The following is an 18,857-nucleotide window of genomic DNA, read 5'->3' on the forward strand; positions in this document are numbered from 1 at the left end:
GTTACATCGTATTTAACTGTGGCATAAGCAGAACCACAAAACTGACCTTGGTATATACTGTATGCATGGTTCTGTGCCATTTTATCACCAGCAGGTTAGTGTCGTCGCCGTCAAAAGCAGGATGCAGAGCTTTTAAAACAATTGTATTTATTCTGCCGTGCCAGGTCTTAGCGGTGTGTGGGATATCCGTTGCTATGTGCAGGATCTTCATTGTGGCATGAGGCATCTTTAGTTGCAGCGTGAGGGCTCTTTAGTTGTGGCATGTGCGATCTAGTTCCCTGAGCAGGGATCGAACCTGTGCCCCCTGCATGGGGAGCATGGAGTCTTAACCACTGGACCATCAGGGAAGTTCCAGAATGCAGCACTTTTTAAAAAAAACTTTTTATTTTGCATTGGAGTATAGTCAGTTAACAATGCTATGATAATTTCAGGTGGATAGCAAAGGGACTCTGCTGTACTTATATATGAATCCATTCTCCCCAAAACTCCCCTCACATCCAGGCTGTCACATAACATTGAGCAGAGTTCTCTGTGCTATACAGGATGCAGAACTTTTTTTTTTTTTTTTTTGATGCAGAACTTTTCAATCACAATTAAGATCTCCTTCATGCTACCTGTTTGTAGTGACCATCCTCCTGTCCCTAACCCTTGGCAACTATTGGTTTGCTCTCCATCTCTATATATTTTATTTCAAATCTGCCTCTTAAAAAAAAAAACCTGTGTTTTTATTATGAAATATCTTGATCAGAAAAGTACAGAGACTACTGTAACAATACTTCATAACCACCATTCAGATAAACAGATTTCATAAGTGTTCTGTTTTTCTTTCAAAAGTTAAAAAAATAAAATCACAGATGGAGTTTAAGGCCTCTTTGTTTTCCTCTCTGATTCTTCTGACGGGCTTCCCTCCCCTGAGATAAACTCTACCCTAAAGGTATTGTGTATCCTTCCCATCCATGTTTTTAATCTTTGACAATGTAACTAGAAGCCTATAAATAACATATAACATAGTTTTGTATGTTTTTAAATTTTACATAATAAGTCAACAAATATTTATTGAGTGCCTACTATGTGCTAGGCACTGTTCCAGACCTTGGGAATATAGTGGTAAATATATAAATTTATGAATATATAAATCTATGAATAAATGAAATGAATGAATGAAATAATTGTACATATCTGTAACTGTGTGAAGATGATGAAACACGATACTGTGGTTCAGATGATTGGAGGTAGGGGAGTGAGGCAGTTGGCAGGATACTGAGGAGAGGCTTTGCTGAGGATATTGCATTTAAAAAGGAACAAGGCCAGGCTTGCCTGGTGGCGCAGTGAATAGGAATCTGCCTGCTAATGCAGGGGGCATCGGTTTGATTCCTGGTCTAGGAATATTCTGCATACAGTTTTCCAGGGATGAGATCAGTCAGGGACATAGTGATGGCTTCCACTCAGATGAAAAAGCTTGGTATCATCTTAGCTTTCTGCAATTTGCCTTTAAGATTCAACACTGTGGTGGGAGATTTACTTATGTTGATACTTTTCAAGTTAACTCATTTGATTAATTCATTTTGCTCTGTATATCCCATTTCATGAGTGTGCCAAATTTTATTTATTTATTCATTTTCTTACTAATAAACTTTAAAATATGTCTATTTCTTCTATACGTGGTTCTGCCCAGAACATCCTAACATGTGGATTCTTGTGGGTAGGATACAAGTATTTCTCGGGGGGTATACATTTAGCAATATCTTTGCTGGGGTCTTTAGGTGTGCTCACTGTCAAATTTGTCAGATAGTTTGAAATTGCTGTCCAAAGAGATTGTATCAGTTTATAGTCACTAACTCTGTGTGAGAATTTCCTTTCCCCCACATCCTCAACATTTGCTATTGTGTTTTTAGCCACTGCCAATCTAATGGATATGACATGGAAGGTCATATCCTGTCTACTAGCTAGTATGCTTTTTGGCTCTTCGGGTTTCTGTTCTGAGAATTCCTTGTCCTTATCCTATGCCCGCTTTCCAGTTGGGCTGTTTGATTTGTAAGTTTTCTGCATATTCCTGGGTATTAATCATTTCTTGAATTTTATGCATTGAAATATACATTGAAAACACCTTTTTTGGGTTTTATGCATTAAAATAGGACTTTCCTGATAGCTCAGTTGGTAAAAAATCTGCCTGCAATGCAGGAGACCCTGGTTTGATTCCTGGGTCAGAAGGGAGAGGCTACGCACTCTAATATTCTTGGGCTTCCCTTGTGGCTCAACTGGTAAAGAATCTGCCCACAGTACTGGAGGCCTGGCTTTGATCCCTGGGTTGGGAAGATCTCCTGGAGAAGGGAAATGGTACCCACTCTAGTGTTCTAGCCTGGAGAATTCCATGGATTGTATAGTCCACGGGGTCATAAAGAGCGACTTTCACTTCACTTCATGCATTAAAATATTTTCTAATTTTCAGCTTGTCTTTTCACTTTTTAAAATGATGGTTAACATTTAAAATTTTAGCATTGTCAGATTTACCAGTCTTATTCTTTGTTTTATCTTCCCAAACCCCAAGATCATAAAAATATTAAAGTATTGTTTTCCACTTTAGCTATTGAATTGACATTAAAATTAATTTGTGATGGGGGAAGTATGTATTAAAAATTTATTTTTCCATATGGAAAACTAACTTATCCAACACTATTTATGGAATAGTCTTTATCCTTTCCCTACTGATTTGTACGTTATCTCTGTTATTTATCGAGTTTTCCCATAAGCCTGGATCTGTTTACAGGTTCTGTGTTCTGTTCTGCTATTCTGTTTGTCTGTTTCTCCCCCAGTGCCATTCTTCTAAAAGTACTCTAGCTTCATAATAAGCTTTCTTATCTAGTGTGGTGAATTATCTTTGCTCTTCTAAGTTATCTTCTTATTTTTTTGTTCTGATATTAACTTATGGATCAACTTGTCAAGTACCATGGGAAAAATTATGGATTTTAATCGTAATTACAATGAACTTATAGACAGATTTGGGTCTTCCCATTCCATGTGTGAACATGGCATATCCTTTCACTTACTTAGATTTTTTTGTGTGCCTCAATCAAGGTTTATCCATAAAGATCTTATATTTCCTTTGTTAGACTTTTTTTGTAAGTTCTCCAGGTTTTCGTTGCTACTGTTAATGGAATCTTATTTTCTGTTGCGATAAGGGATCATTACCTTTTTTTTTTTAAATATTCATTTGTATCCAGCAATCTTTAATTCTTGTGGTTTGTCAAGAGTCTTTTGGATTGTTTTTATTGTAGACAGTCACATTGTCTGCAAATTAATGTATTAGTTTTTTCAGTTAACCAGCATGTGAATGATCTTAAATCCTTTTCATAATCTAGGATCCATGATTTTATTCAGTGCTTTTGTATCTGTGTGTGAGTAAAATTTTTGCATGGATACTCACTCTTAATGCATCTTGATACACTGTACAACAATCTTCTTTTATTCTTACCTCCCATTCCTTTCTCTATAGACTTTACTGAGAAATTTTCACCAAAATTTTGATAACAAAAATAGTTATAATAAAGAAGTCATTAAGATATTAGACATCGTCCCTCAGTTGCTGGTGACTGTGATAGCTCTATAGACTCAGACACATGGGGCGCATATTATAGATTGCAAGATGAGGTCAAGAAGAAACAAGAAAAAGAAAACTTGTCAACCCTCTGTATTTATAGAACACACACACATACACACATACATTCCATACCTGTGGGTGTGTGTGGGTGTGTGTTTGTGTGTGTGTATAGTCAAGTGAGCTATCCAAGATGCTGGCATTGAGATCATGTTTTCTGTAGTTGGAAACATCAAATGCAGGAAATGTGTACAGTTTCCAATTAAGGTTCAAAGCTGTATGGCAGGTCTCTAAGAGACTTAGAGAGGTATTATTTCTGGAGGTGGGTCCCTTGAACCAGGAGTGGATCAAGTTTGGGTGGCTATCAACTCTAGGATTATGGAAAAGGCAGTGGAAACCCACTCTAGTTCTCTTGCCTGGACAATCCCATGGACAGAGGAGCCTGGTAGGCTGTGGTCCATGGGGTTGCTAAGAGTCGGACACGACTGAGCGACTTCACTTTCACTCTTCATTTTCATGCATTGGAGAAGGAAATGGCAACCCACTCCAGTGTTCCTGCCTGGAGAATCCCAGGGACAGGGGAGCCTGGTGGGCTGCCGTCTGTGGGGTCACACAGAGTCAGACACGACTGAAGCGACTTAGCAGCAGCAGCAACTCTAGAATTATGGTCAGAATAGTCCACAGGATGGGTTGTAGCAAAGTCCCCTTCACTGCTCTAGTCTTGGGACATAAGGAAGCTCCTTTCTGCATCAGAGCCATGTGTCCTGTGATTCCCTAAGATCCTGGCCCCAGCAATACATGGGGTGGTGGTGGTGAGAGAAAGAACCAGGAAGTGCCATCTGGGCAGTCTCCTGGGTGAAACAGGAAGGATCATACATTTGTCTTGGGATGCCTCTCAAGGGCCTGGCCTAGAGAGCTTTGCTCGGCCTGCTTTTCTGGGTTGTCCAAACCTCCCTGGATTGAGGTCCAGTCAGGATGTGGTCTGAACTGAGAGGCAGTTGGAAGGCCATTTGCTCCACCACTGAATCTACTTGGTCAGAGACCAAGTCATAGCTGTTCCCCGAAGCTATGAGAGTAAACACTGCCTCCTATTTTTAGTAGTTCATTGCTTGCAAAAATAGCTTGAAATCCAGACCTATGAGTCTCAGCAGCCTTCAGCTTAACAGGCTACCCCGTGATAATAGCCACTTCAACAACGACAGTTAATAGTTACCACTAACAATTACCCAGAGTTACTGTGTGCCGGTGTTGTGCTGTGTGCTCCATATGCAATATCATGTTTCATCCTCACACAGGGTAGTCATCATTATCATTCCTGTTTTTCAGATGGGGAAACCAAGATTCAGAAAGGTTGGTCCACCCGTCCCAAGTCACACAGCCCTTCAGAAGCAGAGCCTAGTCCCGAGCCCAAGTCAGCCCAGCTAGACGCCATAGTTATCATTTTCGACCACTTCTTATTCCTGCCTCAGTGGTGGGATGTCTATTACATGGAATCTGGTCTAGGTTCCTCAATGAACTTTAGTTGATAATAGGATTCAAATTTAAAAAAATCAAGCGATTAGGTCCATCTAAGTGGGCAGTATTAAATGTCATTTTTCTTATTGTTTTCTTATTTTGTAAAAGCCATTGGATTTACAAGTTACCTTGTTCTTCTCATCATGTTCTCTTTTTATGGAGAAATCCAAGGTATTTTTCCAACACAGTGTTATTTGGGGTAATTGCTTGACAATTTGAAGGGCGTCCAGCAGTTGTGTAGTCTTAAAATGGCCAATATTACCATCAGAGTATGAGCAAGCTCCAGGGGTGGGACCAGAAATGTGGCTGTGTGTTCCCTGTTGATTGCTTTAGCAGAAAAATCAAGTTCAGGACCTTGTGTTTACTGAAATGACTGGCACACACTATCAGAGTAACTGCACCTGGAAAATTTCTGACTATTGATCTCATGTGAATGGCGTCTGAGAAACAATAAGTGATGGCTTAGTTGCCAAATAAAAGTCCCAGGAACACCCACATGGAGACTATCTACTTGTTTTTAATTTGACAGCTCTCCGAGGGAAAACACCGTGGTGCCGGTCATTTCCTGATGAGTCCTCATTGTGTGTATGAGTTTATAAAAGCGCCACTATTTATAAGGCGAGGTGAGGTGGAGGGTGGCAGCCTCACAGAGTGCCTGCATTGGGAGTCATCAGAGTCTAGGCTCTTTCGCTTGCAAGTAACAGAAACCTTCACAGTAGCTTAAGCAAAAGTAAATGAAGGATAATATTTACAGATATACACATGCATGACATCACATAAATAGGACAAGGGCTTTACTCAAAGGATGCAAGGTTAGCTCATGAAATCCAAGGATGACCAGTGTTGGGGGCTTCAGGGGAGACCAGCATGCCTGTGCTGTAGGGTGACTGTCCTCTCTGGGATCCGTGGCCCTTATCCCTGCTTCTGCATCCTCCCTCTTGTCTCTGGGCCAGCTCTATCTGCTTTTCTGTGCATGGCCACTGCTCAGCTCACAATGTCACCCTTCCTTGCTTAGCTTATGTGACCAAAGGACCCTGACTCTGTACCTTAAGTCCAAATTCTGGTCGGACATTGGAACTGACCCCGCCTAGCTCAGGTCAGCAAGTCCAGTTGTCAGCTCTGGCTTGGGAGGTGGGGCAAATGGGTTCAGTTTCCAAACACATTCTTTTCTTTCTGTTCTTTCGAACACATCGGTTCTAAAAAAAATTGTCACTGTTACTCCTCTCATGGTGGGGAAAATGTGAGAAATAGGTGTTATCTTTGTGTGATTAGGCCATATAAACAAAGTATGGGGAAGATACACGTTTCATAAAATTGATACCCCAATACCTGCATTTTTATCCCTAGGCCCAAGAATAAATGATTCTTTTGAGTCTAAATCTAATATTTTTATGTTTGAAAGAGTGTCATTGAACTCCTACCAAAATTAGTCACAAAAAGTATAATAAAAAAGTAGTTTTGTCAGACATACTGTTTTGTAGATAGAATTATGTCTATCCACTGGAAAAGACCCTGATGCTGGGAAAGGTTGGAAGGCAAAAGGAGAAGGGGGTGGCAAAGGATGAGATGGTTAGATGGCATCACTGATTCAACGGACTTGAATCTGAGAAAATGCTTGGAGATAGTGGAGGACAGAGGAGCCTGGTGTGTTGCAGTCCGTGGGGTTGCAGAGTCAGACATGACTTGGTAACTGAATAACAACAACATGTCTATCTAAATATACCTGAATTGAATATTTTAAGAAATAAAAAACTGTGATGGGTGTTTTAGAAAGTTAGACTACATTTGTAAAGTTATCTATTCACATATCTGTTGGAAAAGTTCAGAAGTTTTACATGTTGGATTTAGAAAATATATTTGCTTACATACATAGGGTAAAATATTTAGGAAATAATGAGCCATGTTCTCCCACCTACTTCCGTGCCCAACCTGAGTGATCATAGTGATTTTGTAAATCAACACAGCTTCTCAGTAGTTCTTTAAAACTCCCTTACTTTTTATTTAAAAACTGTGCTTATAAATGTATTTTAAATCCACAAAAAGCATAGAGAAAAATATTACACTCCCCGACCCGCATTTAACAAGGCTGATTGTTATGACATTGTTTTTTTTATAGTCTCCTAAATGAGCAAGTTGCCAAGTGTTACACCCAATGTATATAAGTAAGATTAAATATATGTAAAAGTAATATTGTAAGATTAAAACTTTTCCAAAGCTGCCTTATATATTTCTTATGGATGTATATACTCATTAAGACATAAATACATAATGGGGTATGCATGTGAATGCAGAATTCCAAAGAATAGTGAGGAGAGATAAGAAAGCCTTCTTCAGTGATCAATGCAAAGAAATAGAGGAAAACACTAAAATGGGAAAGGCTAGAGATCTCTTCAAGAAAATGTGAGATACCAAGGGAATATTTCATGCAAAGATGGGCACAATAAAGGACAGAAATGGTATGGACCTAATGGAAGCAGAAGGTATTAAGAAGAGGTGGCAAGAATACACAGAAGAACTATACAAAAAAGATCTTCATGACCCAGATAACCACGATGATGTGATCACTCCCTTAGAGCCAGACATCCTAGAATGCTAAGTCAAGTGGGCCTTAGGAAGCATCACTACAAATAAAACTAGTGGAGGTGATGAAATTCCAATTGAGCTTTTTCAAATCCTAAAAGGTGATGCTGTGAAAGTGCTGCACTCAGTATGCCAGCAAATTTGGAAAACTCAGCAGTGGCCACAGGACTGGAAAAGGTCAGTCTTCATTTCAATCCCAAAGAAAGGCAATTCCAAAGAATGCTCAAACTACCGCACAGTTGCACTCATTTCACAAGCCAGCAAAGTAATGCTCAAAATTCTCCAAGCCAGGCTTCAACAGTATGTGAACTTCCAGATGTTCAAGCTAGATTTAGAAAAGGCAGAGGAACCAGAAGTCAAATTGCCAACATCTGTTGGATCATCGAAAAAATAAAAAAAATTCCAGAAAAACATCTTCTTCTGCTTTATTGACTACGCCAAAGCCTTTGACTGTGTGGATCACAACAAACTGTGGAAAATTCTTCAAGAGAGGGAAATACCAGACCACCCTACCTGCCTCCTGAGAAATCTGTATGCAGGTCAGGAAGCAACAGTTAGAACTGGACATGTAACAACAGACTGGTTCCAATTGGGAAAGGAGTACATAAAGGCTGTGTATTTATTTATACAAAGGCTGCTTATTCAACTTATATGCAGAGTACATCATGGGAAATGCCAGGCTGGATGAAGTACAAGCTGGAATCAAGATTGCTGGGGGAAATATCAATAGCTTCAGATACACAGATGACACCACACTTATGGCAGAAAACAAAGAACTAAAAAGCCTCCTAATGAAAGTGAAAGAGGAGTGTGAAAAAGTTGGCTTAAAACTCAACATTAAGAAAACTAAGATCATGGCATCTGGTCCCATCACTTCATGGCAAATAGATGGGGAAGCAATGGAAGCGGTGAGAAACTTTATTTTTGAGGTTCTAAAATCACTGCAGATAGTGACTGCAGCCATGAAATTAAAAGATGCTTGCTCCTTGGAAGAAAACTTATGACCAACCTAGATGACATATTAAAAAGCAGAGAAATTACTTTGCAGACAAAGGTTCACCTAGTCAAAGCGATGGTTTTTCCAGTAGTCACAGATGTGAGAGTTGGACTATAAAGAAAGCTGAGTGCCAAAGAATTGATGCTTTTGAACTGTGGTGTTGAGAAGACTCTTGAGAGTCCCTTGGACTGCAAGGAGATCAAACCAATCAATCCTAAAGGAGATCAGTCCTGAATATTCATTGGAAGGACAGATGCTGAAGCTGAAACTCCAATACTTTGGCCACCTGATGTGAAGAACTGACTCATTGGAAAAGACCCTGTTGCTGGGAAAGATTGAAGGCAGGAGGAGAAGGGGACGACAGAGGATGAAATGGTTGGATGGCATCACTGACTTGATGGACATGAGTTTGAGCAAGCTCCGGAAGTTGATGATGGACAGGGAAGCCTGGCGTGCTGCAGTCCATGGGGTTGCAAAGAGTTGAACATGATTGAGCAACTGAACTGATTTGACACAACACGGAGGTACTCAACCACTTCAAAAGGGTTGTTACCTGTCAGAAACTTAATGGGTGAGGTCAGAGGCTTCAACTATATCTGTGATGCTTTATTTAAAAATTCATCTGAAGCAAACATGGAAAATGTTAACAATTGTTCATTCTTGGAGGTTTTCAGTATAAAGCATATGGTGAGACGACTTGACTTCTCAAGTAGTTTAGACATGTTTTCCTTCCCCTCAGGCATGTTTGTAATGAGTAAAAAAGAATCAGATGAAATGATCATAGGTGTTTATTGTTTAGTCGCCAAGTCATGTCCAACTCTTTGTGACCCCATGGACTGCAGCATACCAGGCTTCCCTGTCCTTCACTATCTCCTGGAGCATCCAGAGGCTCATATCATTGAGTCGGTGATGTCAACCAACCATCTCATCCTCTGTTGCCCCCTTCTCCTCCTGCCCTCAATCTTTCTGTCTTATATAAGCCACTCTTCCTTTGAGTCTCTGTTATGGCTTATAAAACAGAGAATTTTACTTGTCACTCACAGAAGAGTCAGGACATATGGAGTCCACAGCTGATCTGGTGGCTCTGGGAAAACCAAAGGTCTGAGTTCCTCCTGTCTTATGGCTCTGCCGTTCCTAGGCATTGCCCTCATACCCACGGTCCAGGATGGCCCATGGCTCTCCATCACTTCTTGTTGCTCTTATTTCTTTGACCAGAATTTAGTCACATGAATACATCTGGCTGTAAAGGAAACTGAGAAATGTTGTCTTTATTCTACACAGCCATGTATTGCGGCTACAAAAATTAGGATTTCTATTCTTATAGAATAAGAGGAGATGGGTATGGGGGGGCCACAAGAAGTCTGTGCCACAAGCAGAGTTTCTTTTCTTAAAATTTTAATTTTGTTAGAGTATAGTTGATTTACAATGTTGTGTTCATTTCATTTGTTCAGCAAAGCGAATCAGTTATACATACACATATATTAATTCTTTTTTTAGATTCTTGCCTCCTTTGTTGAAGATTAATTGACTGTAGGTTTATGGGTTTATTTCTGAGCTTTCTATTCTGTTCCATTGGCCCATATGTCTGTTTTTGTCTCAATACCACACTGTTTTGATTACTATAGCTTTGTAGTATTGTCTGAAATCTGGGATGATTATGCCTCCTACTTTGTTCTTTTTCTTCAGGATTGCTTTGGCAATTCTGGGTCTTTTATGATTCCACATGATTTTTAGGATTATTTGTTTTAGTTCTGTTAAAAAAGTTCTTGAGTAGCTTGATGGAACTGTATTAAATCTACAGATTGCTTTGGGTGGTATGGCAGTTTTTAACAATATTAATTCTTCCAATCCAGGAACATAGAATATCTTTCCATTTCTTTGAATCGTCCTCAGTGTCCTTTTTAAATATTTTATAGTTCTCAGCATATAAGACCTTCACCTCCTTGTTGAGGTGTATTCCTAGGTATATTATTTTTGCAGTTCTGATTTAAAAGGTATTCTTTTTCTTACATTTCTTTTCTAATGTTTCATTGTCAGTGTAGAGAAATGCAACCAATTTATGTATGTTCATCTTGTATCCTGCTACCTTGCTAAATTTGTTTATCAGTTCTAGTAGTTTTTGTGTGGAGTCTCTAGGGTTTTCTACATATAGTGTCATATCTGCATGTAATGACAGTTTTACCTCTTCCCTTACCATTTGGATACCTTCTATTTCTTTTACATGTTTGAATTCTGTGGCTAGGACTTCCAACACTTTGTTGAAGGGAAGCTGTGGGAGTGGGCATCCTTGTCTTGTTCCAGATTTTAGTGGGAAGACTTTCAACTTTTCACCATTGAGTATTTAAAATATTGGGTTTGGGTTTGTCATAAATAGCTTTTGCTATAGTGGCTATGTCCACACTATACCCACTTTGCTAAGAGTTTTTATCATGAATGGATGTTGAATTTTGTCAAATGCTTTTTCTGCATCTATTGAGATGATCATGTGGTTTTTGTCTTTTCTTTTGATTAATTTGTGTATGTTGAACCATCCTTGTGAACTTGGGATGAATCTCATTTGGTCATGGTATGTGATCTTTTTTTATGCATTATTGGATTCAGCTTGCTAATATTTTGTTGAGAAGAGATATTCTTTTCAATCTTACAACACCACCAAGAATCAAACCTGAATTGGCCCATTAACACATGAGAAAAAGAGAGATTAAGTTACTTGCTGAAGATCACACAGCTAGTACTTCATGGAGCTGGGTGAGGCTTTGTTTTTTTTTTTTTTTTTTCCATTTATTTTTATTAGCTGGAGGCTAATTACTTTACATCATTACAGTAGTTTTTGTCATACATTGAAATGAATTAGCCATGGATTTACATGTATTCCCCATCCTGGTCCCCCCTCCCACCTCCCTCTCCACCCAATCCCTCTGGGTCTTCCCAGTGCACCAGGCCCGAGCACTTGTCTCATGCACCCAACCTGGGCTGGTGATCTGTTTCACCCTAGGTAATATACATGTTTCAATGCTGTTCTCTTGAAACATCCCACCCTCGCCTTCTCCCAGAGTCCACAAGTCTGTTCTATACATCTGAGTCTCTTTTTCTGTTTTGCATATAGGGTTATCGTTACCATCTTTCTAAAGTCCATATATATGTGTTAGTATACTGTAATGGTCTTTATCTTTCTGGCTTACTTCACTCTGTATAATGGGCTCCAGTTTCATCCATCTCATTAGAACTGATTCAAATGAATTCTTTTTAATGGCTGGGTAATATTCCATGGTGTATATGTACCACAGCTTCCTTATCCATTCATCTGCTGATGGGCATCTAGGTTGCTTTCATGTCCTGGCTATTATAAACAGTCCTGTGATGAACATAGGGGTGCACGTGTCTCTTTCAGATCTGGTTTCCTCGGTGTGTATGCCCAGAAGTGGTATTGCTGGGTCATACTCTCCAACATAAATCACAGCAGGATCCTCTATGACCCACCTCCCAGAATATTGAAAATAAAAGCAAAAATAAACAAATGGGACCTAATGAAACTTAAAAGCTTTTGCACAACAAAGGAAACTATAAGCAAGGTGAAAAGACAGCCCTCAGATTGGGAGAAAATAATAGCAAACAAAGAAACAGACAAAGGATTAATCTCAAAAATATACAAGCAACTCCTGCAGCTCAATTCCAGAAAAATAAATGACTCAATCAAAAAGTGGGCCAAAGAACTAAACAGACATTTCTCCAAAGAAGAGATACAGATGGCTAACAAACACATGAAAAGATGCTCAACATCACTCATTATCAGAGAAATGCAAATCAAAACCACAGTGAGGTACCATTACATGCCAGTCAGGATGGCTGCTATCCAAAAGTCTACAAGCAATAAATGCTGGAGAGGGTGTGGAGAAAAGGGAACCCTCTTAACACTGTTGGTGGGAATGCAAACTAGTACAGCCGCTATGGAGAACAGTGTGGAGATTTCTTAAAAAACTGGAAATAGAACTGTCATCGCACCTTTTAAAGCAATCATCTGGGAAGGTGCTGTGTGCCCTGTCCTTTAGAGTTGAAAGCAAACACACATTTAATTGTGTTCAAGGAATTTTGTGACATTTCTTTAACAATGGGTAGTACATTTGGATGTAGTCCAATCAGAACTAGGAACCTAGACCAGGGAAATGTCATTCTTTAGTTTGATTCAGATTGTACCTGCCTTGTTAGTTGAGAAAATGTGCCTCCAAAATCTTAGTAAGAAGGAAATGTTTAAGTAAGTATATGTTCTAACATCTTATTCTAAGCCCAATATTAAGACTGAGGAGTATGTCCTGAGCCTATATAAAAAGTGGCAAATTTTCTAAAAATGACTCTAAGGAGAAAAAGGTAGCATTGAAACCAGATGTTGCTTTTAACACCATCCAACCACCAGCATTTTCTATGCAACAGAACTTGGCAGAAGAATGGGCACTTTCTTCCACTCAGATCACAATTTTCAAGAGATGGCATGTGCTGAAAACAAAATTTCAAAAGGGAAATCCATTTTCCTGAAGTATACATCTGACATTATTCAAGCTTGTGCTGAAACAAAAGGACACACCCCAGGAAAAGGCACAGAGTTATATCTGTTATAGATTTCTGCTTTTGGAAATGCTGGAAGTTGAAGTCTCTGCATGATGAACACAGGACTAGGGTCAAGATTAGGGTAAAGCAAGTGAGGCACTCACTTCTGGCAGCAAAATTCCTAGGGATACTGAAAAACTTTTTAATCAAGTAAAATTATATATTAATGCAAAAATTTAAAAATAAATATGAAATCAATTCATAGTGAAAAAAATAACAAAATTTTAAGTGAAGACAGGCTATTGTTGATTGTGTTACTTCTCTGCATTGTTGTGTGATGGGAACAGCCATATCCAGTCAGTCCTGCGTTTCCTGGCTCCAAGGTCCTCAAATTGTTCACCAGGCAGGTTTATATTATAAAGTTTGACAATGTATGCAAAAGATTAGGCAATGCAAGGCTTTATATGTTGTCTTGTCTTTAAAAAATTTTATGTTGAATTGGAGGATAATTGCTTTACAATATTGTGTTGGTTTCTGCCATATATCCATGAGTCATGGTTGTTATGTCTTTTGATCATAGAGCTTTTATGAATTTTTTTCACTTATTTCAAAATATTTTGGAGGATATTTTGATTAATGTATATAGGAGTGGGTATTTCTCCATTGTCTCAGGCTCCAGTAGGGCTCCAGAGAGCACTGTTCTGGAACTCTGGGAAGCCTGCTCTTCATTCTAAATGAGAGTTTGCTGAAGAAGTGCCAAGTTCTTGGGAGTTCTAACAGTGTTAGTTCCATCTCTGAGAACATTTAACTAAATGTGTGACTGCTTGCCCTTCAGTCACCATGCCACAAATGTCCTTAGTTTTTTTCATTTACACCAGACAAAGCCTTTGCTTAGTTTATCTAGAGATGTATTAATACCATCTCAATTAGGTTGGAAATCCTCTAATACTCATCTTCCCAACCCTTCCCCTCACAAATTAGGTCCCTCTTTTTTCTCTCCCTTTAAAAATGCCTATTATAATTTACCTGCGTATGGTTACTTCACACCTGCCTTCCCTGCTAGACTGAAGCATTATGAGGGCAGGGAGAGTGTCTGGCTGACATCACTCTGTCCCCAGCACCTAGCGGAGACTGACTAATGTAGGGAGTGCATACAGACTTTCTAATAGCAAATGAATTTATAAGTGATTTGTCCACACTGTCTAATTCTAAGTGAAGTTTCAGATGTGTAATAAATGTTTTCAGTATTGATGCTATAAATTTTTTTTTTGAAAAATTGAGAATGCCTTCAAATGTCAGTTAAGCAATATTTCTCCTACCTGCTTACCACTGTTATACTTTGAGTGATGTTTTGCGATATCTGAAAAGGTAACAATGCAAAGGCACTTGGGCTGAATGGGAAGAGCATTGGTTTGGAAGTCAGGAGGCCCAGGTGTGAAGGGTGACTCTAACAGAGAAGGAGATGCTTTTGATGGGATGGGCTGGGTTTCCTCCTGCAGTCAAGCAGGCCTCATTCTCGTTCTCTTAGACGTTGTTGGCCATGAGCAAGTCCCTGAAATCCAAAGACCCCTTGTTTTCTTTAAGTTTGCTCTGTTATTGTTCAGTTGCTAAGTCATGTCTGACTCTTTGCGACCCCATGGACTGCAGCGTATCTTTCACTCTTGAGGAAGCATGGGTTTAATGAAACCAACACAGGCTCTAGAAAGTAACATTCTTGAACTGCTTTGGCTTACTAGCCTATAGTGATCCTATAGGCAGGTTACTCACTTGTTTAGATCTCAGTTTTCTAGGTGAGGATTAAAATACCTACCTCTCTGAAGATGCTGTATGATCAAAGAGATAAAATAAAGAGCATCTATCCAAACTTTTGACCTGCAAAGGATGCTCAATAAATATTGGCTTACCTTAAAGCAGTAATTCACAGCTGTCCCCAGAGGATTTGCAAAAATCTTCAATGGAATCTTCAAGCATCTCACCCACAATATTATATTAATTTTAAAGTACACATACTTCTGTTAAAACAGTGGTTCTCAGACTTTAGCACACATGAGAATTATGTGAAGTTAGAGTAATCAATCCATTTCAGATTGCCCTGGACTTTACAGTTTTAACACTGGAAATTCCTTATCTCAGGAGGCTCCTCAACCATTGACAATTTTGGATGCTTGGTCACTCTGCCAGGAGAATTATTCAAACCCAGTTTTCTGGTCTCCCAGTTTCAGAGATTCAGAATCAGCCAGACTGGTGTGGGATGTGTGCGTGCTCATGTTCAGTTGCTCAGTCGTGTTTGACTCTTTGTGACCCCATGGACTGTAGCCCACCAGGCTCCTCTGTCCATGGGAATTTTCCAGGCAAGAAGACTGGAGTAGGTTGCCAGTTCCTACTCCAGGGGATCTTCCTGACCAAGGGATTGAATCCATGTCTCTTGTGTCTCCTGCCTTGGCATTCAGATTCTTTACCACTGAGCCTGATAATTTGCATTTCTAGCAAAGTTCCAAGGTGCTACTGTAAGTCTGAGGAACATACTTTGAGTAGCTCTAAGAATACCTTCTCATATTATTGCCTGTGGTTGGTGTTCCACTTCTAAATGTGAAGGATCACTCAACTTTAAAACTTCGCAGGGGTTCTCACAGTCCATTTTGTAGACGAAACGACTGAGGCTTAGCAGGGGGTTAGTAATTTGGTTGAAGTCACATAGCTAGAAAGTGACTCAAACCCAGATATGACACCAAAACAGGCTTTATCAGTCTTGTCCTCTTAAGCCACAAATTTCCAGGCTCCCACTGCTTTAGATGGGATGAATTCTCTCTAGGGAGGTGCACTAGTCCCCCTACCCCTGGAGAGGAATGCACTTCTGGCCAGTATTACCATAGATCTTCCGTAGACTTAGCAGAGACTCAAGTGGGGACTTCTGCTATGCACCTTATTCTTACATATACATACTCTTTCTAATGAAAAAAGGAATTGTCACTATGTGATTTTTGCTTTGCAGATTGCCTTATTTCAACAAATTTTACACCACCAGATATAGAAATCAGTACATAATTGCTTGAAAAAATATTAAAAAAAATTCTCTTTCATTACAGTGTATTACTCGCTGCCTTGAGAGTCATCTTATTCTGTTTCAGAACAGTTGACTTGATTTCTGCAGTTCCCAAAATGCAGCATTGCTAAATGAGTGTAAGAATAAGTCAGATCTAAAATCTTATTGAATTTTGTTATAATGATCAATGCTATTATGTGTAAATTGAGTAAATTTTGCTTTGGTCTTCAGTTTACATTGATTGCTTTCCTTTTTCATTTCCCACAAAGGTGTCCAAGTCAGCTATCTTCTCTGTTTTCCTTAAAATTCCTCTCTCTGCTCAGAGAACTGGCTAGTTTGATCTCAGCCCCCATCAGTTTGTTGTGCTCTTGACTCCATGAGCATCAGGCCTGTCACTTCTGGCTTCATGTGGCTCCAGGGAATGTTGTTCTTTGATCTCAAGAGATGGGAGAAGGACCTGGGAGCAATACCTTCCTCATGGGATTGTGAAGTGAACTAAAGGATGAATTGAGAGTGCTGAACACAGTCATTGACAGGTGGCGCATAATTCCTTTGTCCCTTCAGGGATGCTCTGCAACCCATTTCCCTTCCCACGCCTTCCCTATCCACGGCTTTGCAGATGGGCTTCCCTTACCTGAAACCCAATGTCTCCTTTTCTCTTGGCTGCACTTTCTCAGGTACTGTGCACCTCTCCTTTGCAGCCCAAATTGCTGTGCATTATGCACTTTTTTATGATTGTGTTATGGCTGCTGCCCCCTCTATCAGACTACATGAACAGGGGGCTCTGATGAGCTGCTCATATCTGCCTTCGAATCAAAGGCTATTATTGCCCCTGCTGCTGGAAATGTGACCTCTTTGGCCCTGAGTCAACTGAAGAGAAATGCCCAGTACCCCCACCCCCGCCCCACTGCCCCGAGGCCACACTCCCTTTCAATGACTGATCTACATGGGGGTGTGAAGGTCTGGCTTTCTCACTTAACTGGGGACAGGTCTGAAAAGTCACCCCTCTTTGGAACCCCATGTGGGGCTGGCTCAGGCTTCCCTTGAGGCTGTTTCATATTTTGACTGCATCAGAGGATGCTCAGTCCTGCTAACTTACTTCTCTGCGTGGTTGTTACTCCTAAGAGCACTCTCTAATGCAGTGTATGCTTTCTAATCTGTCTCAGAGTCAGCTTCCTGGGGAACACAACTTGCACCTCTGTATTCTCAATAAAGGTAAGAATTACACTAGCTTTTGCCAATTGTGTACATTCTCAGAGCCCGTGAAAGTCCCTGGTACCAGTTGGATCTCAGTAAATATGGAATAAGTGAAGGAATCCTGATAGTAGTACCACTGGTAATTTCTGTTTTATGTTCCACCCCCCCTCTCCTTTTTTCAAGGGGAAATATAACTTTTACCCAAGAATTTGTTGGGGTTCCACTCAGGGATTGATTTTGTTTCTTTTCTTTCCCCCCTCCTTTCCTATTCTCAGGCCTTTCCCCCTACCCATCTCCTTTCTCTTTCTCAAATCCCTGCCTAGCAGTCGCCCTTAGATGCAGCTGAGGAGGGAGGAGGAAGCCTTGGGAGTGCAGCTGAGAGATGGTGATGGGAAACAGCTAAATTACTTCAGAGGCCAATTCAGAAACTTCAGCTTCCCTTCTATCGGGAGCCTGTGTGGAGCCCTGTGAAAAAGGGTAATACCAAGGAACAGAGGAAATCAATATCTGAAGGCTCTACTAATTGCATGGCTGTCAGAAGGTATTTTCTCATTTTGAGTGAGAAGAAAGGGCCTTTTAAAATGACAAAGCTCTCGTACAAATAGAAACAAAACCGAGAACTCACACTTTGAGTTCACATGAAAAATGGTCTCTTTGTTATTAATCTCTCATCCTCATGTAAAGCTTCGGCAGTCAGCACTTTATTTTTTGCAACCCATTTTTTTTTTTTTTTTTTTTGGTTTTGGCTTCTTTCAGCCCTTCCTAGGAAAAAGCCTTGGATTCAAGTATGAAGCCTGGGTTTGAGATCAGCTCAGTCACTTTACTAGATGTGGAGGGTCTCTGAGCCTCACTTCCTTGTCTATAAGATGGGCATTTGCTAATTAAGTCACTGAGTTGGGTTACTGAGAAGCTTGAATGAGACAATGGATATAAATAGGCTTTGAAAATTGGACAGACTCTAAGGAGATGTTGTCATTGTCACTGTCATTGCTACTTAATCTTTAGTGAAATAGAGCTTGAAAGTTAAAGCTAGTCCAAAAAAAAAAAAATAGAATGCATTTCCAAGTTAAATATAAGCTAAAAAAAATTACTCCTCATTCTGCAGGACATTTGGCAAAGGTCCCTGTTATCTTGCATGATTAAGAATCGACTGTCTTTGTAGTGGACTGAGAATGTCAAACTTCTGTGGAAACCAGCCATTTTTTCATTTTTTCCTTAATTTATGACAGATTTAGCCATTTCTTTTCTAGGTCCCATTTTAGGTTGATCAGGACTTCCCTGATAGCTCAGTTGGTAAAGAATACAGGAGACCCTTGTTTGATCCTTGGGTCGGGAAGACCCCTGGAGAAAGGAAAGGCTACCCACTCCAGTATTCTGGCCTGGAGCAC

The 18,857-nt window shown here is 39.9% G+C and overlaps 1 protein-coding gene and 1 non-coding gene across 6 annotated transcripts in view; one reads left to right on the forward strand and one right to left on the reverse strand.

Moving 5' to 3' along the window:
• The window catches only part of SOCS2 (suppressor of cytokine signaling 2), a 65,571-nt gene that overhangs the window by 26,269 nt on the left and 20,445 nt on the right, over positions 1 to 18,857 (forward strand). The gene's annotated exons all lie outside the window — the stretch shown is intronic.
• On the reverse strand, positions 275 to 347 carry TRNAG-CCC (transfer RNA glycine (anticodon CCC)). Its single transcript has one exon. It is a non-coding gene; the product is annotated as a tRNA-Gly (tRNA).

The sequence above is a fragment of the Odocoileus virginianus genome, chromosome 24 (assembly GCF_023699985.2).
Source record: "Odocoileus virginianus isolate 20LAN1187 ecotype Illinois chromosome 24, Ovbor_1.2, whole genome shotgun sequence".
In the NCBI taxonomy this organism is placed as follows: domain Eukaryota; kingdom Metazoa; phylum Chordata; class Mammalia; order Artiodactyla; family Cervidae; genus Odocoileus; species Odocoileus virginianus.